At 36.1% G+C, this 27,814-nt stretch overlaps 1 long non-coding RNA gene across 1 annotated transcript in view; it reads left to right on the top strand.

Moving 5' to 3' along the window:
- LOC307193994 overlaps nt 1-14,275 on the top strand; it is a 32,447-nt gene extending 18,172 nt beyond the window's left edge. The window contains exons 2-3 of the long non-coding RNA XR_013830474.1: nt 8,714-8,792; nt 14,216-14,275. This is a non-coding gene — a long non-coding RNA (uncharacterized lncRNA). The remainder of the gene's footprint in view (nt 1-8,713; nt 8,793-14,215) is intronic.
- Nucleotides 14,276-27,814: the final 13,539 nt, after the last annotated feature.

Genomic DNA, 27,814 nt, shown 5'->3' with positions numbered 1-27,814 from the left:
CTATGTTGAATAATAGTTGTGAGAGTGGACATCCTTGTCTTCTTCCTGATCTTAGAGGAAATGCTTTCAGTTTTTCACCATTGAGAATGATGTTTGCTGTGGGTTTGCCATATATGGCCTTTATTATGTTGAGGTAGGTTACCTCTATGCCCTCTTTCTGGAGAGTTTTTATCACAAATCGGTGTTGAATTTTGTCAAAAGCTTTTTCTGCATCTATTGAGATGATCATATGGTTTTTATTTTTCAATTTGTTAATATGGTGTATCACATTGACTGATTTGCGTATATTGAAGAATCCTTGCATCCCTGGGATAAATCCCACTTGATCATGGTGTATGATCCTTTTAATGTGTTGTTGGATTCTGTTTGCTAGTATTTTGTTGAGGATTTTTGCATCTATATTCATCAGTGATATTGGTCTGTAATTTTCTTTTTTTGTAGTATCTTTGTCTAGTTTTGGTAGCAAGGTGATGGTGGCCTCATAGAACGAATTTAGGAATGTTCCTTTCTCTGCAATTTTTTGGAAGAGTTTGAGAAGGATTGGTGTTAGCTCTTCTCTAAATGATAGAATTCACCTGTGAAGCCATCTGGTCCTGGGCTTTTTTTGGAAGATTTTTAATCACAGCTTCAATTTCATTACTTGTGATTGGTCTGTTAATATTTTCTATTTCTTCCTGGTTCAGTCTTGGAAGGTTATACCTTTCTAAGAATTTGTCCATTTCTTCCAGGCTGTCCATTTTATTGGCATAGAGTTGCTTGTAGTCATCTCTTAGGATGTTTTGTATTTCTGCGGTATCTGTTGTAACTTCTCCTTTTTCATTTCTAATTTAATTGATTTAAGTCCTCTCCCTCTTTCTCTTTTTTTTTTTTTTTTTTGCGGTACACGGGCCTCTCACTGTTGTGGCCTCTCCCATTGCGGAGCACGGGCTCCAGATGCACAGGCTCAGTGGCCATGGCTCACGGGCCCAGCTGCTCCACGGCACGTGGGATCTTCCCGGACTGGGGCACGAACCCGTGTCCCCTGCATCAGCATGTGGACTCTCAACCACTGCGCCACCAGGGAAGCCCTCCTTCTTTTTCTTGATGAGTCTGGCTAATGGTTTATCAATTCTGTTTATCTTCTCAAAGAACCAGCTTTTAGTTTTATTGATCTTTGCTATTGTTTTCTTTGTTTCTCTTTCATTTATTTCTGCTCTGATCTTTATGATTTCTTTCCTTCTGCTAACTTTGGGTTTTGTTTGTTCTTCATTCTCTAGTTCCTTTAGGTGTAAGGTTAGACTGTTTATCTGAGATTTTTCTTCTTTCTTCAGGTAGGCTTGTATTGCTATAAACTTCCCCCTTAGAACTGCTTTTGCTGCATCCCGTAGGTGTTGGATTGTTGTGTTTTCATTGTCATTTGTCTCTAGGTATTTTTTGATTTCCTCTTTGATTTCTTCAGTGATCTCTTGGTTATTTAGTAACATATTGTTTAGCCTCCATATGTTTGTGTTTTTTACATTTTTTTCCCTGTAATTGATTTCTAATCTCATAGCGTAGTGGTCAGAAATGATGCTTGATATTTCAATTTTCTTAAATTTACTGAGGCTTGATTTGTGACCCAAGATGTGACTATCCTGGAGAATGTTCCATGAGCACTTCAGAAGAAAGTGTAATCTGCTGTTTTTGGATGGAATGTACTATAAATATCAATTAAATCTATCTGGTCTATTGTGTCACTTAAAGCTTCTGTTTCCTTATTAATTTTCTGTCTGGATGATCTGTCCATTGGTGTAAGTGAGTTGTTAAAGCCCCCCACTATTATTGTGTTACTGTCAATTTCCTCTTTTATAGCTGTTAGCAGTTGCCTTATGTATTGAGGTGCCCCTATGTTGGGAGCATATATATTTATAATTGTTATATCTTCTTCTTGGATTGATCCCTGGATCATTATGTAGTGTCCTTCCTTGTCTTTTGCAACATTCTTTATTTTAAAGTCTATTTTCTCTGATATGAGTATTGCTACTCCAGCTTTCTTTTGATCTTTTGATTCCATTTGCATGGAATATCTTTTTCCATCCCCTCACTTTCAGTCTGTATGTGTCCCTAGATCTGAAGTGTGTCTCTTATAGACAGCATATATATGGGTCTTGTTTTTCTATCCATTCAGCAAGCCTGTGTCTTTTGGTTGGAGCATTTAATCCATTCACGTTTAAGGTAATTATTGATATGTATGTCCCTGTGACCATTTTTTTAATTGTTTTGGGTTTGTGTTTGTAGGTCCTTTTCTTCTCTTGTGTTTCCCACTTAGAGAAGTTCCTTTAGCATTTGTTGTAGAGCTTGTTTGGTGGTGCCGAATTCTCTTAGCTTTTGCTTGTCTCTAAAGCTTTTGATTTCTCCATCGAATCTGAATGAGATCCTTGCCGATAGAGTAATCTTGGTTGTAGGTTCTTCCCTTTCATCACTTTAAATATGTCATGCCACTCCCTTCTGCCTTGTAGAGTTTCTGCTGAGAAATCAGCTGTTAACCTTATGGGAGTTCCCTTGTATGCTATTTGTCATTTTTCCCTTGCTGCTTTCAATAAGTTTTCTTTGTCTTTAATTTTTGCCAGTTTGATTACTATGTGTCTCAGTGTGTTTTCCCTTGGGTTTATCCAGTATGGGACTCTCTGTGCTTCCTGGACTTGGGTGGCTATTTCCTTTCCCATGTTAGGGAAGTTTTCGACTATAATCTCTTCACATATTTTCTTGGGTCGTTTCTCTCTCTCTTCTCCTTCTGGAACCACTATAATGCGAATGTTGGTGCATTTAATGTTGTCCCAAAGGTCTCTTAGGCTGTCTTCATTTCTTTTCATTCTTTTTTCTTTATTCTGTTCCTCAGCTGTGAATTCCACCATTCTGTCTTCCAGGTCACTTATCTGTTCTTCTGCCTCAGTTATTCTGCTATTGATTCCTTCTAGTGTATTTTTCATTTCAGTTATTGTATTGTTCATCTCTGTTTGTTTGTTCTTTAATTCTTCTAGGTCTTTGTTAAACATTTCTTTCATGTCCTTGATGTTTGCCTCCATTCCTTTTCCGAGGTCCTGGATCATCTTCACTATCATTATTCTGAATTCTTTTTCTGGAAGGTTTCCTATCTTCACTTCATTTAGTTGTTTTTCTGGGGTTTTATCTTGTTCCTCCATCTGGTACATAGCCCTCTGTCTTTTCATCTTGTCCATCTTTCTATGAATGTGTTTTTTGTTCCACAGGTTGCAGGACTGTAGTTCTTCTTGCTTCTGCTGTATACCTTCTGGTGGATGAGGCTATCTGAGATGTTTGTGCGAGTTTCCTGATGGGAGGGACTAGTGGTGGGTAGAGCTGGCTGTTGCTCTTGTGGGCAGAGCTCAGTAAAACTTTAATCTGCTTGTTTGCTGATGGGTGAGGCTGGGTTCCCTCCCTGTTGGTTGTTTGGCCTGAGGTGACCCAACACTGGAGGCTTCCTGGGCTCTTCGGTGGGGCTAATGGCAGGCTCTGGGAGGACTCACGCCAAGGAGTACTTCCCAGAACTTCTGCTGCCAGTGTCCTTGTCCTCTCAGTGAGATACAGCCACCCCTGCCTCTGCAGGAGACCCTCTAACACTAGCAGGTAGGACTACTTCAGTCTCCCCTGGGGTCACTGCTCCTTCCCCTGGGTCCCGATGCACACACCACTTTGTGTGTGCCCTCCAAGAGTGGAGTCTCTTTTTCCCACAGTCCTGTCAAAGTCCTGCAATCAAATCCCACTAGCCTTCAAAGTCTGATTCTCTAGGAATTCCTCCTCCCTTTGCTGGACCCCCAGGTTGGGAAGCCTTATGTGGGGCTCAGAACCTTCACTCCAGTTGGTGGACTTGTGTGGTATAATTGTTCTCCAGTTTCTGAGTCACTCACTCAGCAGTTATGGGATTTGATTTTATTGTGATTGCACTCCTCCTACCGTCTCATTGTGGCTTCTCCTTTGTCTTTGGACGTGGCGTATCTTTTTTGGTGAGTTCCAGTGTCTTCCTGTCAGTGATTGTTCAGCAGTTAGTTGTGATTCCGGCGCTCTTGCTAGAGGGAGTGAGAGCATGTCCTTCTACTCTGCCATCTTGAACCAATCTGCTTCTGTTTTATGTTTTGGTTTTTTGGCCATGAGGCATGTGGGATCTTAGCTCCCCTACCAGGAATTGAACCCACAACCCCTGCATTGGAAGATGAAGTCTCAACAACTGCCTATTCTTTACTGGGAGCAAATACACATAAAAGTATTGCAGAGTTCTATTGGGTGACAGACTAAAAAGAGTAAAGGGTCTATCTTGTTAGACATGCCAACTGATTTCCTTAGGGCCCAGAACCAAGAAGTACTTTCACCACTGTTAATCAAGAGAGAATGATATCTTTATTTGTATCATATGATCCAGGTACATTTATGTCCAATTTTCATAGCAACTCTTTGAATCAGGAGTTAATGCTATTAATTTTCAAATGTACTATGCTACATAGAAATGATAGACCTAGGACTGAATCACAGAATGTTCTGTTTCAACACCTTCATTCAGGAGTTCCCATTCCTGGCTACACATAAGAAACACATTTGGAGCATAAAAGAAATTAAGATGCTGGACTACATACCTGGGAATACTCATTCAATATGTTTGCAGTAGGAGCTCCAAATGCATGCTTTAAAAGCTGCCCAGATGGTTTTAACAAAAGCTAAGATTGAGAACTATTGCCTGTGCTCTTTTCATTCTATTTCTCTGCATTTTAATGTTAGAAAGCAGGCAAGTTTCCCAGATAGCTTATTGTTGAATCCAGTCAGGAGTATATGCTGAAGGTTATGTATTGAAGATATCTGATCAAAAAAGTTCCTGTTCCTGTTTAAGTTCACAATCATCTGCTATACTGATAAACTTCTAAAAAGTTTTCATAAGTTATTATATATACACATACTAATATTACACATAAATACACATATTGGTAATGTAGTAAAATTGTTGCATCAATGACACAACTAATTAAAGTACTTAAGTGGAAATCTTGTTTATTTACTTTCCCTACAGGACTTTTTTCTGTTGTAAATATCTTTGCCATTCTTGACTTATTTCCATTAGCAAAATTTTACTTGTCTTTACACTAATTATCACTTAAATTATAATTTCTTAATGGTATGCAAATAGAGTTAGGGTGCTAAGTGCTACTGTGAGTGGAGATTTTCAGTCTGGGCTCATATTAAGATAACTAACACATTTATACCTGCTAAGTAATAGGTGCGTTAAACTGTCTTAAATTTCATACCTACTATGTGCCAGGAATTTTGCCAGGTATTTTATATTTATAAAAAACAACTTAGGATTTGGAGAAGCAGCCTTATGCTCCATTGTGCACATGATGTAGTGGAGGCTCAGAGAGGTTGCCCAAGAATGCATAGCACGTAACTGGAGCCAAAATGAATGAAGGCTAATTCTACTCTAAAGCACTTGCCTTTTGCCCTATATCTAAATGACTATAATGTTTATGCTTACTGTCCTGGCAAACATCACTTTCTTATTATTTCTGTAAACAACATTTATTTAGCAGTTGATAGAGTAGGAGGAGCCATGTATTATGAAACAAAATATCTGGGCTTATGTTATCTCTTAACCAAATGGATTCATGGGGAGAACACACGATCATGAACTTTGGAACCAGAGAGCCTGGGATCAGCGTGCTTCTACTAAGACCTCTCCTCTATTAGCTTTTTTTTTCATTCATTGAAGTATAGTTGATTTACAGTGCTGTGCCAATCTCTGCTATACAGAAAAGTGACTCAGTTATACACATATATACATTCTTTTTTTTGTACTCTTTTCCATTATGGTTTATCACAGGGTACTGAATCTAGTTCCCTGTGCTATACATTTAGGACCTTGTCGTTTACCCATTCTAAATGTAATAGTTTGCACCTACCAAACCCAAACTGCTTTATTCAACTTCATCAGAAAAATGGGGAAAAATATGGAACTTATGTCTTAGTGTTGTTGAGAAAGTTTAATGCAAAACTAACTATAAAATATCTACTAAAAAGCAGTTAGTATAGTAGGTATTTATATTTCATAAATACAGATATTGTTGTTAACAAAAATTCGTATTAGAATATCAGCCATATTATTTCTGTTTACCTCTCTTAGCTTCAGGAAAATAGGATAAGTATATCATGTTTTAAGAACTGAAGGCTTACCTAAATAGTTGTCACTGACATTATTCTAACCTTTATATAGTAAAGGTCTATGACCATTTTTTTTAATACAACAACCCCAAATCTAGGGAATTTAACTGTGCCATCCAAATAAAATGATATAGGTATGAGAATAACTATGATTAAGAGATTACTGGGCATGAGGGATAAATAGTCTGGGTAAATTTATATGGAAAGGGAATTGGTGACTTCGAGCTTAATGGTTCACATCCGGCTAAATCAAACAATCTTGGAAACAGCAGTATCCAAGTTCCTTTTACAAAATGTAGAGAAATAAGAGGGTTATGTTCTGGGAATACTACATGTTCAGGCCATTATTTCTGCATTTATCAAAAGGAGGACAACTATCATACCACCTCCTTCTAGAAGACAGCTAAAGTAATCACAAGAAATCCGAAAAATAGCAAAAAATATTTGATTACTCTTGGAAATATAGTCACAATAGGTATCTAGAAAACTGAAGCAATTTAACAAGGTTCATCATCAACAGCCGTTCCTGAGAAAATGATGTAGACTATGAAAAATCAGAAGAAATCGTGACAGAATCTCATTTATACACTGACCTTTGGAAAGGTTAGTTCTAGAAATAAAGAGTTGCAGGAGAGATGCTTTTAACCATTTGGAAATTAATTAGCTGAGGTGGACCCTCCAAGAACAAACATTGCTGATTCCAAAAAAGAAAACTTACATGACATTTCATGGATTTATAGTTTACCTAATGTGGCAGATTTCTTCCCTACTGCAATAAACAGTGCAAACTGGAAGGAGGCCCATATAGATATAATGTACACCATATATCTAAAGTCAAGGCCAGGTGGTATAGAAAACTGCATGTGAAAATCTGACTCCAAAAAAGAGTAAATAAATGAATGAAAAAATGTCAGAGAAGAAATTAAAATATTGAGCCGAGCAAAAAGAATATTAGATTCCTGATATTAATGACAAATTGAGGCGGCATCATAGTTCAGAGAAGTATCTTAAAAAGGGAAATCAACAGAGTGGAATGATAATGAACAGGATATGGAGCTAGACTACGGGTGTACATGACTCCACAATTTAATGGCTGTATGAATCAGGCAGATGCTTAATCCCTCCTTACTTCAGTTTTCTCATCTGTTAAATGGAGATAATAATCTTAATTAGAAGATTATGTAGAATCTTAAATGGATCAATAAATGTAACATACTATTGTATTAAAAACTCTTTTATGTAGCTATTAGAAGAGTTCAGAGAAGTGAAAAAAATCAAAGGAAAAAATAGGCAGTGTAGCAGAAGAGAAAATTAAGGATATAGGAAAGAATCACAAAATTAGACCTTAAAATATTGGCATAAATAATAGTAAGCATTTCAGTCATATATGTTACATTGAGTCATATAAAAGTGATGTTTTATGGGTCATAAAATGTCAAATATCAGCAATATCATGTGAGTTAATTAACCTAAAGACATAAATGGGTTTAAAAACTTACCTTTAAGAGAGAGAAATTAATTTTTAGAAATGTATCCAAAATATAATCACCTACACTCCTCATATATTGAGATTTTAAAGTCTTCAGTAAACCTTGAAAATATTTCATGTTTTAAATCATGAAATAGAATAATCATAGTTACTACTCCTGCAACTTCTTTGTTAGTGAAATAATTTCATAATTCATAACTTTATTATGAATTATAATGAGGTAATGTATTACTATTTCATTTTAATTTCAATAAGACAAACTTATTTTTAATTTCCTCCTTTTAAAACTAATTTGAAGCTAAGATGGAAATGCTTGATATCTATTTGATGTACTTAGAACACAGAAAATATTTTCTAGAGGTTATAGCAATTTAGACATGTATAATTTTACAAAAGAGCAATTCATTTAATAAGATTTCACTAAAGGTATTTAATTTGTGATTAGATTAAATGAGATTGTAAAATAGTCAGTAGAATGACTCAAAACTTCTTTTCTTATTTTAGTTTATGTAATTGTGGGTGCTTGTGAAATAACTCTGAGATATGTTTAATCACATATCTGCTGTTTTATTTTATTTTGTTTTTTTAACATCTCTTCTGTTTTTAATGGATGATCCTTTTGATGGCTGTCACTCAGTAAGAACAGAAAGAAGCTGTATATATTTGTATCTTACTATAATAGAGAATATATTAAGAAAAATGAAATTAATGATGTTCAAAATAATTTTTAAATAATGATAAGCCACCTAGGTTTGTTAACATCTCAGGTATTTTACCAGAATACTGTTAGTGAGTGCATATTTTCAAGGGAATAAGCAATACCTATTTTACTGCATAATTTGGTTAAGAATTTAAAATTCTGAAATCTCATTTAGAGAAAAGCTTCTCAGTGGACTGAAAATAAAATCTGGTGGAACCTTAAATGTTTATTAATCATTTTCACTTTAAGCAAATTACAGTAGTTAAGTCAATAACTAATTTTCTGAGTCTTCAGAGAAAAATAAGTAATGGGAAATAAGCCAACCATTTCTGCTTTAATACCTTTAGGAAAAACAGTGAAGCAAGACGCTTCCCTCCTCTAATGCAGACAAATAGAACCTTGAAGAGATGTGAACCTCGCCCTGAGGTAAGGATGCCGCTGTTGAAACATCCTCACTGTTCAGGTCTTCACTGAGATCTAACTCTCATTTGATTCTCCCACATCATGTGCATGGTCATGTGTGCCCTAACACAACCCACATGGTCAGCTGCAGTAATCCCAACACAAGAATGTCTGATCTACAGAGAATTCTGACCAGAAATGAGGCCTGGGAACAATGGGGGCATGGGCAGTGGTTATATGCCCACATTCTAGAGCAGATGGTCTATGACCAAATTCTAAATCTACTTGCTAGCTGTGGAAATATGGGCCAACTTTTAAACTACTCTGTCCATCAGTTTCCTTATCTGTAACGTGGAGTTAATGGTACCTACTCATAAGATAGCTGCAGTTCAAAGAGTGATTTCATTGAAAGCATTTTGAACAGTGCTGAGCATATAGGAAGCACTCAATAAATTTTAGTAATTACTGCTACCACCACTACCACTACACCTAAGACATAGGCTTCTTTTCCATTTTTAATGTCTGGTATTGGGTGCTAAACCTATGCTGTACTCCTGGTGGGGAGATAGAGAAAGATGAACATAGATTGTTTCTGATTCCTTTATCTGACCTAGAATCTATTTTCTAACTCTTAGGCATTAATATCCTATTACAAATGGAACCTGCATTTCATAGATGATTTTATTTAATCCTGCACATCTACCAGGATGTTCTTATAGTTACTCCATGTGGTTGCTCTCCTCCCCTCCACATGAGTGCTTGACACTGCTCCCATCCCTCTACCATTTTTTCCATTTTTGTTGAATGCTTCTGACAGCACACCTTTGGGACAGGACAGTGGCAGGTGTGTGTGTGCTGTCCATTTCACTATTATTTCTTTAACTAATGTACCCATTATTTTATTTGAGTGCTCAAAGTTGGTGGAGGGATTAGAGAGATGCAAGCTTTTTCAATCTACCTTATGTTGTCTTTTCCCTCAGGGAATCATACAAATTTTCAGGGCTACCAGTTACATTATTTTCAGTTTCAAGTCCCATTTTGAGAATTAAGTTCACTAAATCCTGGACACACAGGCCTTTTGGTGGCTTGTCGCAACATCCTGGCGTTTACAAGTTGAGTGTTCATAACACCGTCACTCATGTTGATCTAATAAATTCAAATTAGGTCAAATAGAACTTCAGTGCCCTCATAACTAAAACATAAGAAAGCAACAGAGAGTGAAAATTAAAAGAAGAGGTTATTAGGGTTGTGGCAGATGAGGGAAAGACTAGAATCAAACATATATGAACACTGGAAAGAGAATGAAAAAGTAAAAAAAAAAAAGAGATTAAATAAGCCTGAGAGGAAGAAGCAGGAAGTCCAAGGAACTCATACTGAATGGCTTAGGCTTCCCAGTAAAGAATGACACAAAGTCATGTAGCAACAGTGAGAGACAAAGGAACTCTGAAACTTGAGAGCAGGTATGTTTGTCATTATAGGTCTGGTAAATGCCACTTAGAGATTAGTGAATTGAATCTTATGCCATATGAAGTACTTTTTTGACCTTATAAATGTCAGTTAAAAATTAAAGTATTGGGAAAAGGTAAATACATTCACATTTGGATGGTTCTTTTTGGCCACCTACTCTCACTTCACTCAGATCTCCTAAAGTGAGTTGATCTGTCACAAATGAAGAACACATGGTACATGACTATATGCCAGGCTTTTGAGGAAAAGAGAGAAGGTATACAGGTCCCCCCTGTCTCAGTTTAATTCTCTCTTCCTCTCTCTCTCTTGTTCTCTTGCCTAGTTCTCTCTCACTTTCTTCCCCTTTCTAGAGTGGCAATTTTAGTAATGAGGTTTAGGAATGAGGATGAACTCTGATTAGAAGCTCACTTAGATTAGAAAGAATCCACTTTCTTTGGCTTTAGTAAACTTAAGAGAGGCAAGGACTGAAATCAGGGGAAAGAAAACAAATTGTTAGCCTTTAATGAAGAAGGGAGTTCTACTTCACCATGAGGAAGAACGATCAGGAATTCAGGAAAGAAGCATTGCTGAAGATACAGTGTATTCATACTTGAATAGTGGCAACTGAATATTCTTTCATTTTTCATTTCTTTATACCTTAGTATGTTAGTAGGTGGATCTTACTATAGATCTGTCATTCTCAATTCAGGAAGAATGGGGAGATTTTTAAGACTACAAATACTATGTAATGATCCCCCGTGATTCTGTTTCAGTTGGTCAGGGGCAGAGCCTAGGCATCAGCCTAGTAAAGATGCTCTGCATGTAATTCTTCTACGTTGCCAGAATTCAGAACCACTGATCTAGATACAGAACATCTCTTCTGATTCTCAATTTCTATATTACATCAGTAAGTCCTGAACCTAAATTTCCATAGTTCAGGTTTGACTCTAGAAACTGTATTCTTGGTGTTCATTTCTGGGTCAGTTCTCTGAGATTTATTTTACAGTGTTCGATAAGTAGTGTCTTCTGCAAGGTCACCCTTTGGGTGTTACAGATTTCAAATTCAGGGGTCTGAGGTTTGGACTGGCACTCCAAAGCAAAGCGATGATTCGATAGCTCTGAGACAAGAAATTACATAGCAATTCAATATTTTAGGAGCACCCCTGGATAGCACTTGGCTGTGGGTGAATCAGAATGTCAGCTGGCATATCAGCTTCACAGAGAGAGATGGCAGTGCATGGTAGATAGACAAAGACCAGAGATCTCAAGAAACTGAAAGAGTGAATGAAGGGAACAGAGGATTTTGAGGGACCATGAAGCTTAGGATCTGAATACTTACTAAATCAAAGTTTTAGTTCAGTAAGATTTTCCTATAATTTTTTGCTAGCCAGGAGTCATGCTCACAGGTAGGCAGTCCATATCTTCCATAATCTTCCGGTTAGAAGATTCTGAAGAAGTGGAAGCTAAGTGGAGTATATGATATCAGAAATAAAAAGTCAGAAAAAATAAAATATCACTTCCTTTTACATTGTTCCATTTAATGCTCACTGGAACTCTCTGAGTTACTCTGAAAATATGGTACTTAATCAATATCGCGAACAGGCATATTTTCAAGTCATTTAGTCTGGGATTAAGGCAATGCCTGGCAAGAGATATATTGCCTTTTCCACACAATGCTGTAGAATCTTGTTAGAAAATTCTGCTTTGCAAATAGGAAACTATACTACATTATTATTTACATTCCTTACATTAGCAAAATTGGGGCTTAATCACCAGTGTGGTAGACCAGACCCTGAGACCAGAAAGCTCTGTAGAAGAAGCAGTAATGGTCAAAGACTAGACACCGACCCTGCAGAGAGTAAAAACACATGTGGGACTCCAAAACAACCAAGGGACAGCAAACTTAAAGGTAGTTGACTTGTATATGATCCAGTAATTCCACTTTGGGTATATATCTGAAGGAAATAAAATGAGTATCTCAAGCAGATATTTGTACCCTCATGTTCATTGCAGCATTATTCACAATAGCCAAGATATGGAAACAACTTAAGTATCCATCAGCACATGAATGGATAAAGAAAATGTGGGGATATATATATATATAGATAGATATCCATGTTTCTTTCTATCATCTATCTACCATCTATAATTTATTCATAGAAAAGAAGTAAATTCTGCCATTTGCAACAATATGGATGAACCTTGAGAGCATTATGCTATATGACATGTCAGACAAAGAAAAGACAAACACTGTATGATCTCATTTACATGTGGAATCTAAAAAAGTTGAACTCATAGAGACAGAGAGTAGAATGGTGGTTGCCAGGGGCTGAGAGTGGGAGGAAATGGGAGATGTTTGCCAAAGGATATAAATCTTCAGTTATAAGGTGCATAAATTTTCAGGATCTAATATAATGTATGGTGACTATAGTTAACGATACTGTATTTTATATTTGAAATTTACTAAGAGAGTAGATCTTAAATGCTCTCACCAAACACATACAAAAAAGGTAACTATGTGAGGTGATGGATGTGTTAACTAGCTTTACCATGGTAATCATTTCACAATTATACATCAAATCATCATTTGTACATGTTGAATTTATACAATTTTATTTGTCAATTATATTTCAATAAAGCTGGGGGGGAGGTAGCTGGTTAGTGTGTGGTGGTTCAGAGAAAGGAACCTATCCTCTTAAAAGTGTCAGATGGTCTGGTCTTCTGCAAGATGTGGCTTTTGTAATAAAAGAAGGGAGTACTTTATTACAGAACACAAAAATAAGGCACTAGTTACTGGGACTGGGATAAAAATGAGGGTTTATTCAGAGCATAAAAATGAGCAAAAATGGGGTACAAACTACGAGCCTGTGGAGAAGCCTAAATTAAGAAGAAACACTCAACTTGCTCCCTAATAGTCTATTAAATCCCCCCGGATGGGACATGGTAGTATTGAAATCCTTACTCAGTAGCACCAGTTTGAATAATTTGAATGGTGTATCTCAACGCAATAAAAATAAGTTCAAATATTAAAATGAATATTACATATAGCATGCAGCTCTTTGGTTTGTACTTAGGAGTGTATTTAAAACCTTGAATGTATCGTGCAATGTATATGCTAAAAATAAATGCAAAAATTGGAATTCTGCCCTAAATTTTTCCCCCAAAGGGGTGAACCCTATATATATCCTTAACTATTGATTACATGAATATATTTGGAACTTATTTGGTAACATATTCTTCCACAGAGTTCTGTTTTTTGTTTGTTTTCTTTTGTTTTGTGGTACGCGGGCCTCTCACTGTTGTGGCCTCTCCCGTTGCGGAGCACAGGCTCCGGACGCACAGACTCAGCGGCCATGGCCCACGGGCCCAGCCGCTCCGCGGTATGTGGGATCTTCCCGGACCGGGGCACAAACCCGTGTCCCCTGCATCGGCAGGCGGACTCTCAACCACTGCACCACCAGGGAAGCCCCACAGAGTTTTTAAAAACAGATTTATTGAGATATAACTGACACAATAAACAGCATGTATCAATATTTACAGTGTACTTTGATAACTTTTGACATCTCTATATATCCATGAAACCATCACCAAAATTAATACATATATGTATTACTCTTAAAAGTTATCTCCTGCCTCTTTGTAATTTCTCTCGCTTGCTCTAGCCCTCCACACCCAAGCTTTCACTGATCTGAATTCTGTAAATTTAGACTAGTTTACATTTTGTGGTTTTATATAAATGGTATCAAATAATATGTACTCTTTTTTTTTTTTTTTGCCTAGGTTTTTTTCATTCAGCATAATTATTTTGACTTGTGTGTATCATAGTTCATTTCTTTTTTTTTTTCCTTCTTGAGTGGTATGCCATTGTGGAGATATATCACAATTTGTTTATCTATTCATTTCTTAATGGACATTCATACTCTTTCTAGTTTTTCATGAAATAAAGCTGCTCAGAATATTCATCTACAACTCTGCCACCTCTAGAATCCTTGTGTTTTTAGCGTATAGCTGTTCAGCTGAGGAAGTCAGAGCAAAATACTGAAAAACTGTCCAAGAGAAGCTACAGATCTGTGTGTCCTCAATGGGAATTACACTGATATCTCATCTCCTCCATGACAGCTTGTTGTGTTCCATCAAGGCAAGTACCCACTCTCTTTTATTGACTCAGGATGAATATGTGGCTAAATAAGATTCAGTGGTGTAGCAAGTGTATTGAAGCTAAATTCTCTGTTAGTTTAAGTCCTAATATCTATCATTATATTTCTTTATTTTCATATATCTTTCTAAGGAATTGTAGTGAAGATATCCAACCTTCATAACTGTGAATATTAGAATATAATCATCTCCAAATTGTTCTAATCAAATTCTAAAGTTTTCATGTAAAAGGAAGTCATACCCATATCCTTTGATTTCTAAAATTCTCTAAAAGACAGGCTTGAAATCATCAAATTGGAAAGCATTAAGATTCATTACAAACTTTTCTTCAGAATAATGATAGTGCAAAACAAATAAGAACATTAAAACTATGTTTTCTCAGTGACCCAATAAATACTTTCCATGAGTTAAAACCATAGAATGTGGGCATTGGTTGAAAGCTTAGGGGTCATCTAATCAACGTTACTTATTTCACATTCCTGGAGGTGAAGTAATTGGCTTTGAGTCACATAAGAACAGTTACTAGTGACTATGTATTTAAGCCAGTTACCAGTCAGATTTTTGATGTAGTTTTATTTCCACTATTCCTGTTGACTCCTCAATTTTTTAAATGGTTTCAAATTTGGGGAGACATACATTTTTATGCTAAATTTTTCATGAAAATAGATGTGCATTGTATTAGCCAAAAGGTATCATTTTACCAAGACAAGCTGTCATCTCTGTAAGAGCTACAAACTTCTGTCCACGGAGAAATCCAAAATCTATACTTTTTGTTCTTACTCTAAGTAAAATGTTGTCTTTATTTACTTTAACTCAAAGCTGCTCTTGCTGGTAGAAATAGCAAAAGTTTGCTTTAGATTAAGTGTTCTTTTAAAATGTCATAGTTCCTTTTCCTCCTACCCAAAAATCCATTCTCATCCAAGGAACTTTTCTCCATATAAAACTTTTTCTTCATTGTTTTAATAAAGAAGAAATAAACAAGTTTATTTAAGTCACATAGTGGCATATGTGCCCTGAAGTAAGAATACTATTCCACTTGGTAAATGTACAAACTTGTAAATGTGAATTTAGCTCTCAAAGCTTTAATTTCACTAGAAATTGCGCGTAGTATTCTCCTCTGTGCCCATTTCAAAAGACTGTCATGAGGGCTTCCCTGATGGCGCAGTGGTTGAGAGTCCGCCTGCCGATGCAGGGGACACGGGTTCGTGCCCCGGTCCGGGAGGATCCCACATGCCGTGGAGCGGCTGGGCCCGTGAGCCATGGCCGCTGAGCCTGCACATCCGGAGCCTGTGCTCCGCAACAGGAGAGGCCACAACAGCGAGAGGCCCGAGTATAGCAAAAAAAAAAAAAAAAAAAAAGACTGTCATGAGAAGAAATTGAGATGCTTTATGGGAGAGCACTTTATTGACTACAGCAGGCCACAGACAACATAGCTGTGATTTTATCAGTTCTTCAAAGTTGGATAAGGAAGATGTGAAAATCTTGTCAGAATGCTAGGTCTAGTCCACCTGGGTTCCTACCTGTGGCAAAATACGGAGTAAAGAAAAATGAGTTTTAGAAGTGCAAGATCCACTTCTTCAAGACCACTGCAATGGTTTTAGAAAAATATGTCTAGTTCTTTGTCCCAGGGTGTGCTGAACACATGATGAGGGGTATTCTCATGCTGGTGAAAGCACTACTGAGGAGGAAAGAGAATGCAGAAGTCTCCCATAAACCCAAACATTTCTGTGTTTAAAGCAGATTCCCTCTGCTTGGTTCACATATTGGATTTGAGTTGTATAAATGTCCCACAGTTAACTGAGGCAATCACATTTTCAATTTAGATGCATTCATTCAACATGTGTGTATATAAATAACTTTCTCTGGATCAGGCATTGCTAACCCCTGGATATACAGTGATGGACCAGATCAATATACATCCTGACTTCAATAATTTATAATTGGGTACCTATATGTCTCCAGTGTTAACTTGAGCTTGTACATGGATGAAGCTATATGGTGTTTTGTGAATCTGACAAAGATTTTAAAAGTAGAGGCTCTTCCTAGCAAGCTGTGAAAAGACATGGAGGAATCTTAAATGCATTTTACTAAGTCAAAGAAATCAATCTGAAAAGGCTATACTCTGTTATATGTTGTTCTGGAAAAGACAAAACTATGGAGACAGTAAAAAGATCAGGGTGGATGAGGGGTGGAGGAGTGGGTAAAGATGGATAAGCAAAGCACAGAGGATTTTTAGGTAAGTGAAAATATTCTGTGTGATATTATAATGATGGATATATGTCATTATACATTTGCCGAAACTTATAAAATGTACAACACAAAGGGTGAATGCGAAGGTAAACTATATGGACTTTGGGTGATTATGTTGTGTCAATGTAGGTTCATCCTTGGTATAAAAATGTAACATTCTATTGTTGATGGTGGGGGAGGCTATGCATGTGTGGAGCCGGGAGTATATGAGAAATCTCTGTATTTCCCTCTCAAGTTTGTTCCTCTAAAAAATAAAGTCTTAAAAAAACCAAATAGGAAGAAAAGTAGAGGCTTTTAATTCAATAAGGGGAACACTTCTCTGCATCTTCATTTGGTATCCATGCATCTAATTCCAATATGTATTTTCATTATCTATTGATGATAGTAATTTTCCATTTCTATAATATCATTTTACTTCATATTTTCAAGAGAGAATGATGAAAAAATGTATAGATAACATCTTTGACAAATTTCCAATGCATGTGATAAAATATTTTGAATTTTTGTACATAACAAATCATCCCTCCGGCAGATGATACTGGTTGATAATAAGCATTTTAAAAAACCTTTGCTTAAAATACTATAGAATATCTGATATGTGTAAATACAGCCTTCATGTGTGATGAAACTTCCAGACTGCTTCCTGAAGAATAATCCTGATTTTAGTCTGTAACTGAACTTTTAAAATACAGATGAACTTAAATCTTTTCTTGAGTAGAACTCTTTGGTTTTCACTGCAATTCTGGCTAAGGTAAAAAGAGTAATTTTAATTTAAAATATTTAGAAAGTAGATGAAACTATACCTGCTTTCAGAAATTATCTTTTCAACTGAAAGGTCAAATAAATCTTGAGTAAATCCCATTTCATTGCCTTTTATTTACGATGACCTTTTTATTCATATATATTTTAATTTCTAAAACTAAAAGGTAACATTTGGAAGGAATATTATGACTTTCAAAGTTTCATTCTTTCTGTGATTGTTTTAAGTGTTAAGAAAAGTTTAAATGTTGCGTTTTATGGAGCAGCTACGGAAGCATAAATGGAAGTTATGCACAAACATCACAACATGGGTTCCCTCTCGCTAAGGCTGATCTAGCTGTTCCTGAATTCCTGAACCATAAAAAGACAGGCAAATGCTGAGTTTCAGATATGGTAACGTGTTTCAATGATCTAGCCAGGTAATTGGAACCCCACTGATTATTTCTGAACCCTTTCACTGTCGAGGTGACAAAGTTTTGATCTTGCTGGGATATTCATCTACTCAATACAGGAAGGCAAACCTTCCTGCATACATTACTTTGGCTAGCATAACTGTGATTCTTTACAGAAAATTTGACTTACTGACAAAGGATCCTGCAAAAAGAACACTTTGGATCCAACAACAAGCCTGGGGATGACAACACGTAGGGCTGGGTTGCTGTTTTTCATGAAGGAGTACAGACACTGGACGAAAACATATAAATGGCACACTTGCCCAACAGTCAGAATAAATTAATCCCAAACCAGGTTGTGGAAGTAGGATTGGCTCCTATCATCATCACTCTCAGTGACTTTGCAGATTTGAACTTTGTGCCCATGCAACCCTAGGCTCTCCTGGATTGCAGGTCCTGGTCACCAGGTGGGGTACCTCCATCAGGGTACACTGTAAGAGTTCCACTGGGCATCTCTTGGAACTTTAATGACTTTTGGCAATAGTGCATGGACAGTTGCTGAAACCTAACCTGACAAGGCAAAGGGCACCAAGGACTCTGATGCCCAAAGTATGGTGAACCAACCAGATAAGCAACTTACTCCAGCTGACATGCTGGCCAAGAGTGAAGGAATATCAATTATAACCTCTGTACTAGCAGCAGATAGGAACTATAGCTTGTTTTCTTAACTCTATTATAAACAAATCCTATTTTTAGAGGTTGCAAACAGTACCACTTAGAAGAGTCAGCAATAGAGTGAACTTAGTATAAGATGCAAGCAGATTCAAATGATAAAACTGATGATCCGTGCTTGGATGCACCATGCTAAATTTCATTGTCCCACCTGAATTCAGCACAGCTATGGTATACTGTTCATTCACCTGGTCTGAGTGCCATGTTAAATATACATAGTGCAGCCTCTATGCCTTGCTGCCTTGTGGCCTTCTCCTTAGCTGCAGAAGGCTGCTTGGCATTGCACTGCTGCAACCTGAGATTCAAGGTAGTTAAAGCCCCCTGGGTCATTCCTGAACAAATATGGAACAAAAGTTGGTATATAGTTCAGCCAGCCTTTTTATCCCCAGGGAAGAAGGGTCAATTCTGAGTTGTGTTCTATGTAGTTTCCTCATAGTTTCTCCAGTGAGACCGAGCCTTAGTTTTCTACAGAGGTAACTAATTAATTAACACACACTTTATTGGCTTTTCTGTCTTCCACATCTTACATTCTTTCTTCTATATACATTTTAAGAGTTGTCACAATATAAAGTATGCAAGAACTAAAGGGAGATTCTTTAGGTTATTTTCACAGCCTCATTATTCTATACGTGTCCACATGCAAATGTGGAGTTGAATGGTGTTCCACGAGAATATTTACTTGACACATTTCATTTAATCTGACTTTGGTCCAAGTGGTCTATTGACTATCAGTTCTACATAGAATCCCAATTTCTCTACTCCAGGACGTGTCTGCATTTCAGTATTGTCTTCATATCCAGATCACAAATTTTTCATTGTCCTATAAATTGCCTTTAGATTTGGTTACTTTTATGTAACTTAAATTTCATCCCTTTCATCTCCAGATCATGGTGTTGCTGAAAATGTAATAGATGCTCTGGCAAAATGAACTGACACCAGGGAGTATGGAAAAGAATGTACATCTGTCTATGGTTAGTTTTCAGTCTCAATTTGAAATGTTAAATAATGTTTGGACTACCAAATAAGGCTGAATCAAGGGATATCAAATGAGTAACTATTTAATTTAAACCTGGCAATTTTATTCCTTCTATAATAGTGTACCAAAATTTCAAATTAATTATTCTTGAGCATGGTTTATGGTCAGTGGACTTTACACTCCTTTATTTGAAAACTGTTCTTTAGAATTAGAATAAAAGGAATTTATGAGGTGTTTCATAGTTCTACTCGTAGTATTAGGTGACTCTGAGGACAATAAAATTGAGTATGTTTATGAATATTCTTTTCTATATACCACCCCAGGAAGACTTCTTCAATAGTACAATAATTTCTATTTTTTCTTGTCAGTCTTAAAGCTTAATAATATTTTACCGATTCCAAGAAATAAAGTACTTATATAAATATTTAAAATTTTATTAGTCCATGGGTTTCATTTTTCTTATTTAATAGCAAAAATATTTATTTAAATAATGACATTGTAAGCAAATATATAATATTGTGCTAGCCAGGAAATTAATCAAAGGACAGAAAATATCTTTGATAGAAAACCTATGCAACAAATGTTTGTTGAATGCTCAGTAAGTGCCAGATACTGAGGAGAGATTATTATAATGGGTGAGCAAATGCAGTTTGAGTCTCAGCTTTGATATTTGCTGACAACGTGATTTGAACTACTTATTATTGACTTCTCTGCTAATTTATCATTAACAAAGGAGAATATGGATATTTGTCTAATAAGCTTGATGTCAGAATTAAATGAAATACTGTATGTAAAATGTCAAGCAGTGCCTGGGCAAAGGGCTCAATGAATGTTAGTTATTCTTAAACTCTAGGGATTTAGGCATAAACAGTGAGACATTTAGCATGGAGACAGCCAATGTAACATGTAATTAAATACAGTAGGATAAGTGCTCTTATAAGTGAAATAGAGGAGGCGGTCATAAGATAGAAGAGAACAGGCTTCTGGAAGAGGGTAATGTTAAAGTTAGAATCTGAAGAAAAAGAGAAAACAGGCAAAAATAAAAGAATGATAGTACTACAGAACAAAAGAAAAGGCCAGATAATGAAAGAGCACGGCAATTTCAAGGAACTAATATAACTTAATTGTAGCTGAATAGGTAGTATGATGGAAGTTTGCAACAAGAGATAAACATGGAAAGAGTAAGTGAGCTTAGATCAGTGGCTCTCGAACATTTTGGACCTCTAGCTGCTCTTAAAAATTACCAAGAACCTCAAAGGGATTTAGTTTGTGTAGGTTATGTCATTCAATATTTACCACATTAGAAATTAAAACAAAAGATTTAAAACATTTATCTATTAATTCATTTAAAAATACCAAAAACAAGCCCATTATGTGTTATGTAAATAACATTTTTGTGATAAATATATTTTCCAAAACGAACAAAAAAATTGTGGAAGAGTGGCATTTTTTTTCATTTTGCAAATCTTGTCCTTAAAGTCTGTCTGGGGCTACCCTGGTGGCGCAGTGGTTAAGAATCCACCTGCCAATGCAGGGAACACAGGTTCGAGCCCTGGTCCGGGAAGATCCCACATGCCACGGAGCAACTAAGCCTGTGTACCACAACTACTGAGCCTGCATTCTAGAGCCTGCGAGCCACAACTACTGAAGCCCACGTGCCTAGAGCCCATGCTCCACAACAAGAGAAGCCACCGCACCACAATGAAGAGTAGCGCCCGCTCACTGCAACCAAAGAAAAGCCTGTGTGCAGCAACAAAGACCCAACGCAGCCAAAATAAAATAAAATTTAAAAAAATAAAGTCTGTCTGAACAGAAGATAGCTGGATTTTTATGTCTTCTTCTGAATTTAAGCTTTTGTGATATGTTACTTTTGTTAACATTTGTAAAGCAAATACAGTCTCACATAGATATGAAATAGGAAAATGGAAGGAGTATTTGCAGGTAATTGTGGATAGTCTCCCTTTTGATGCTCTACCAAAAATCAACAAGGAGTAGTTTCTTAAAAGTTAGGTACAGTGTGAGATCTGATCCCATATCAATGAAATTGTCATACACAGTTACATTATGATTCATTTGTCTATTTTGCACTGTGGTGAATCTTTTTCTCAGGTATAATTTTGCATCATCAGCCACTGGTCATTTGGAAAATATTGGTTCACTGTGTTATCCCATACTGGCCTTTCCAGAAACATCATTTAAGTATTGGGAGGATAACAAGTTCATGGTAGCAGATACAAGTTTTTAATTTTCAATTGAAGGCTAAAGTTGTATTATTGGCAACAAATATCACATATTTTTGAACAGCTTCACTTCATCAGTTTTGAGAAAATTGGGCAAATACCCAATTCCAAATAATCATCTTTTGTCTGTCAGTTGTTCACTCAAGTAAAAATGGTGTTGAATCAAGAAAGTGGCTAGTTCCACCCGCAAATCGAGCAGTTGCCAAGTGCTTCCAAAGCATTTTATGCATGCTTCCCATTTTATCACACAGATTATGGAAAAAGACTCATTCACAAGAGTTGAGGTATGGCAACCCTATGAATCTCACTTCTTCATTAAGATTATTTTTAAGTGAAGTGGATTATTTTTAACTTTTTATTTTATATTGGAGTATAATTGATTAACAATGCTGTGTTACTTTCAGGTGTACAACAAAGTGATTCAGTTATACATATACATGTATCTATTCTTTTTCAAATTCTTTTCCCATTTAGGTTTGTTTTTTTTTTTAACAGAGAATGTATAACGATGAATAAATCAATGACTGCTGGTAAGTTTGGTGCCACTGTCTCGATTCACCTAAGCTAACACTGCTTAGGTGTTAGCAGTATTATCCACCATTGTTTCTGCACCATCGGTACAAAAGGAGAAAAGATATTTTAGTATTGTTATAAAAATAGCTTTGATCTCACAGGCTCCTCTCTGGGACCCAGCAGTTTTGGATCACACTTGTTCTAAGAATGATTACATTATTAAACCCCAAAAATATCCAAAAAAAGGAAGCATACATTTTAAATGGTATATAATTTATCTCTTGTAATTGTTACTTGGTCATCATATAAAGGTCTCTAAGTGTTTAGACAGCTGTTAAATAAAATAGGAATTAGATGTGTTCTATGTTTGGTTTCTGTGGATAGAATTAAACCAGTAAGCATAAATGACAATCAGATATATTAAGAGGCAGCTAAACATGACTTCTTTAAACATCACTGGCTGTCTCAGACGGTGAGACTGTTTTTGGTAAGTGATACATTTTTAGGAATTGAGCCAAGGCAGGAAAATCATCAATGCTACATAGTAGGCTTAAGTGTGGAGAAGTTGTTGGACAAAATTACTCTTAAATTTTCTTCAAGTGTTGAGACTACGATTATTTTATTTATTAGATTGCACCAAATGTAAAACAGTATAGGACACACAAAAAAATTATAAGAAAATATTTGTCAAATTAATTCTTCAGAGCTGTTTTGTTGTTTTAAACCCCAGTTCCGCAGATTCCTACAGACCAATCACTTATGGAAAGAAATTCTGTTGGTAGCTTATTTGGCTAAAGCATTTATCCAAACACAATCTGATTATCCTAAATAATGATAAAAGCTGCCCATGGTAGTGTGCTAAAACAGAAGCAAGTTATTCATAATTTTGCTTAGTGCCAGAGCTAGTTAATTTTTATGAATTCTGCTTCATTTGTCTAGTTACCATGATCACTTTCTGCTTTGTTGATTTTTTTTTTTTTTCAGTTTTCAAGTGGACAATGGAACTAGTGCATCAATTCAAAAAGAGCTGGAACAACTAGACATGAATTAAAGAGTGACATACTGAATAGGTGACAAGTTTCTTAATTGTTTTAATGAACCTTTATCTCAGGTGAAATTTATGTGATACCTAAACAACCATTTAATTCATGCTAACTTTTGATGTTGTGTAAATATACTTTGATCTAGAATAATAAATATGTTTTTTGTTAACTCTCTCTCTCTCTCTCTCTCTCTCGCTCGCTCTCTTTTTGTTGCAGAGCACAGGCTCCGGACCCACAGGCTCAGCGGCCATGGCTCACGGGCCCAGCCACTCCACGGCATGTGGGATCCTCCCAGACCGGGGCACGAACCCGTGTCCCTTGCATCGGCAGGCGGACTCTCAACCACTGCGCCACCAGGGAAGCCTTGTCTCTCTCTCTTAAAGTAAAAGAAAAGTTGTAAAGAGACCTGAGAAGGTAAGAGATAAAAAGATGCCTGCTAGTTCTATGATATACATGGAGGTGAAACCATGTGAGATTTTAAAAACAAATTTAAAAAGAAATGCACAGTGTTCTTTTATTCTTCATCCTCATTTGTCTCCTCGATAATATATATGAACACTGCAATCACATCACTCCTCATCTGAAGTGCTATTGTCTGTTTCCTTGTTCTTTCAGTCTTTTCTCTTTTGCATGGTAGCTTCTTTCATCTTTAGCTGTTAAAAGATAATTCTAGCCATTGTTTAAAGAACAAGTAATCTGAGGTGAAAAAAGCACTAAAGAGCATTACATTTATTGAATTGTACTTAAGATCATGTATTATGAATTTTCCATTAATGTTCTTTCGCTGTTTTATGGACACATTCTCCTATTCTTTGTTATATACATAATGCACCAAGCCTGCATGTAAGCAACATTCAGCTTCACCTTCAGTCTTGTCTCACTTTTCTCGTATGGGATTTTAGTAATTCTCTCTAAATCAATATTTGTCCTTTCTATTGAAATACAAGCTCTTACAAGCAAGAAACCATTTACTGTGCATCCCAAATCAACAGAATATAAGCTCAGAATTGTGTTAATTCTAATGTGTGAGATGTCGATATAAAGAAAAATAATTTAACTGCGATGTGAAATTTGTCTTCAACAGATGTTAGTTCAAAATTATTTAAAATATTTGTTTTAAGGTAAGCCTACCTGAACAACTTTATAAGGACATGACTGAAATAGGTTACAATGCATCCTCAATATTATGATTATGATTTTTTGGAGTTTTTTTATAAGTACCCAAATTGAACAAATTTGATACATTTTTCCTTAACTCACCATGGTTTTCATGCATCAAAGCAAAAATTGCACCAAAGTTAAAAGGCAAGAGAGACTGAACTCGACTTCCTGAAACAAAAGTCTGGAGCGATTTTAAGAGCTGGAGTGGAGGGATGATCCTCGGCCCTCTGTGTTTGCTAATTTGCTTTACTCAAAGGAAAAGTAAACTTTCTTGTATCCTTATGACAGGAAGTAGTTTTACAAATTGGAGTAAGGTACTCACAGAAGTTAGGCTACAACCTTCCACAGAAACTGAGAGATAGGGGTGCTGTCTTCCTCCATGTTTACATTTCAAAGGATTGCTCTCAGAACATTGGGGTGCATGTATCCTTTCAAATTAGTGTTTTCCTTTTCTTTGGTTATATATCCAGGAGTGGAATTGCTGGGTCATATGGTAGTTCTATTTTCAGTTTTTTGAGGCACCTCCATACTGTTCTCCATAGTGGCTGCACAAATTTACATTCCCACCAACAGTGCAAGAGGGTTCCCTTTTCTCCACACCCTCACCAACACTTATTATTTGTAGACTTTTTTATGACAGCCATTCTGATAGGTATGAGGTGTTATCTCATTATTTACAATAGGCAAGACATGGAAGCAACCTAAGTGTCCATCAACAGATGAGTGGATAAAGAGGATGTTTTATATATACACACACACACACACACACACACACACACACACACACACACACAATGAAGTATTACCCATCCATGAAAAAAAAGAAATTCTGCCATTTGCGACAATGTGAATGGACTTAGAGGGTATTATGCTTAGTGAAATAAGTCAGACTGAGAAAGACAAATACTCTGTGTTGTCACATATGTGAAATCTAAAAAATAAAATAAATGAATAAATATAACAAAACACAAACAGACTCACAGATATAGAAAAGAAACTAGTGGTTACTAGTGGGGAGAGGGAAGAAAGGAGGGGCATAATAAGGGTAGGGGATTAAGAGATACCAACTACTATGTATGAAATAAATAAGCAACAAGGATATATTGTACAGTACAGGGGAATATAGCTATTATTTTGTAATAAATTTAAACAGAGGATAATCTACAAAAATATTGAATCACTATGTTGTACACCTGAAACATAAATCAACTGTACGTTAATAAAAAATAATAATAATAAAAAAGGATGACTCTCTGAACCTTAAGAAAAACATTCCTGGCTTGTAAACTGGCAAGAAGCTTGGGGAAGACTTACATATATTTCAAAGAAGCAGAGAAAGAGTTTGCACTGACAAGTTTTTTAAAGTAAAACTCTAAGGAAAAGGAGGTCAGGGGCCTAGAGACAAGAAGAAGCCTGCCTAAAATTTGGTCAAGCTGTGGGAAAGGGTATGACTGCCCTGATCACATGCATAGTTTTTTTCTATTGAGACCTGTTTTCTAGTCTTAGATTGCATTGGCTCATCCCAGTTACTGATAGGAGAGACAAAGTAGTCCCTATATTACAGAATTTGGAGGCAATGGGTATTGATTTTCAGATTTTTATTATAAAAATATCTATGAAAATGTTTCTTGGCTTAGCTATTAAGGGCACACAATTTATAAATTACCCTTAAGTAACATGAAGAAACAGGGTATACAGGATATTCTCTAACCTTGAATAGCCATAATCACATATTTTTATACTAATTGGTGATCGTGATATTTCTGATATTTACAAGATGATAATTGTTGGACAGATAATTGGAATTTGTCTAAAATCTTGCCAAAGGCTCTGAGTTATCACATATACAACATACACAACCACTTGGTTTTAACAAATATTCCTTGGATTGACATATTGTCTACTCTGTGGAAGTCTGAAAGGATATAAAGAGGAAAGGAAATTAGAAACATATATCGTTAAAGTGCAATCTTAGATAATGTCAGGTTCTCCCTATTATTTTACAAATGAGGAAGAAAACAAGAAAAATGAGATGGTCCAGAGTCACAGGATTATCTGTAGGACTTTGGCCCTTCCTCTAAATTCTGGAATATTGCTTCAAATGGCAGGAAGTACATATGGTTTAAATCTGTCTGGAGAGTTGCTAAGCACTTGATTTAAAAGCATTTCTTAGGTAATTATGGACAAGAAAAGTACAAAAGTAAAGATGGAAGAAACACTGGCACATAACACAAAATAAATATTCAACACATGGCTGAGATGGTTGTTAGTAACAAGCACCTCTTAATTGTTAAAATTTTACTTTGACCATATAGTAATGAATATTACATTTTATCCGATACTTTAAGATGTGATTTTCCCATGTGTCCTATAATTATATATTGACTCTGACCAAATGTGTGTATGAAGAAAATTCTAATCTTATATGTTAAGGAAGAGTAGTTTTTACTACCATTCTAGAGAAACAAGTCACTTTGAGTGACCCCTTTTTATATAGGTCTTGACTGCTCTTAAGTTGAATTGAATGGGTAATTAGCAGGCAGAATTACCTAGAGAAAACAAGCTATTTTCAGTTCTCCAGTGGGAATTAGCTAGTAGGGATTCAGCCTATTGTGCAGAACATCTCATTCAAATTATTCTATCTTAGAAACGTCTTATGCATGGTCACAAAATGGTTTAAAGACTTTTCTGAGACTGTGGATTAAATAGGGCATTTAATAATGAAACAAAAGAACAAAGTGGCATGATATGGATGCAAACCTAATCAACCTCCTTGCCATAAGCATCCTTTTGTTGCTTCTTATTGGTAAATTTGCCTTTCCATTTCTTTTTAAGTATCGTATATAGATATCAGTAATAAAACGGGAGCTGAACAGAATATTGTTCTAATGGAGCCAAAGGCAGAGTGCATCTTCCAGTACAATTCAAATGCAACCTAGGAAATTAATTTCAAGATGCCTCACGTGACACCATCGATTTTGGCTTTAAGACAAATTAATGTGGATGGGACAAGAATATTATTTTTCCATCTTTACTGTGTATGTAATGACAGGGCTTAAGCTACATAATTAGATCATAATGGGAAGAAAATATTCCCGGATTTTAGATACTGAAATGAAGTGGTCAGGAGTGTAATGCCTCAGTCAGGAGGTGACAACTACATTTTTCACACTGTGCCTGTTCAACGTGGTTTGTAGGTAAAAGAAAAATAACCAGTTTTGGATAATTCCTTTAGTATGAATGTTTTCCTAAATGATCTGTATTAAATAAATTTAAAAAAATTATCTGACTGCTGGTGAATATATTATTAAAGGGAGTAGTGAAGGTAATTATAAAATCTTTGAGGCTGTGTATGAGGATTCTAACTCTTAAAAGTTAT

This window comes from Stenella coeruleoalba (genome assembly GCF_951394435.1).
Source record: "Stenella coeruleoalba genome assembly, chromosome: 11".
NCBI lineage: Eukaryota > Metazoa > Chordata > Mammalia > Artiodactyla > Delphinidae > Stenella > Stenella coeruleoalba.
This window is presented reverse-complemented; position numbering and strand designations above follow the sequence as displayed.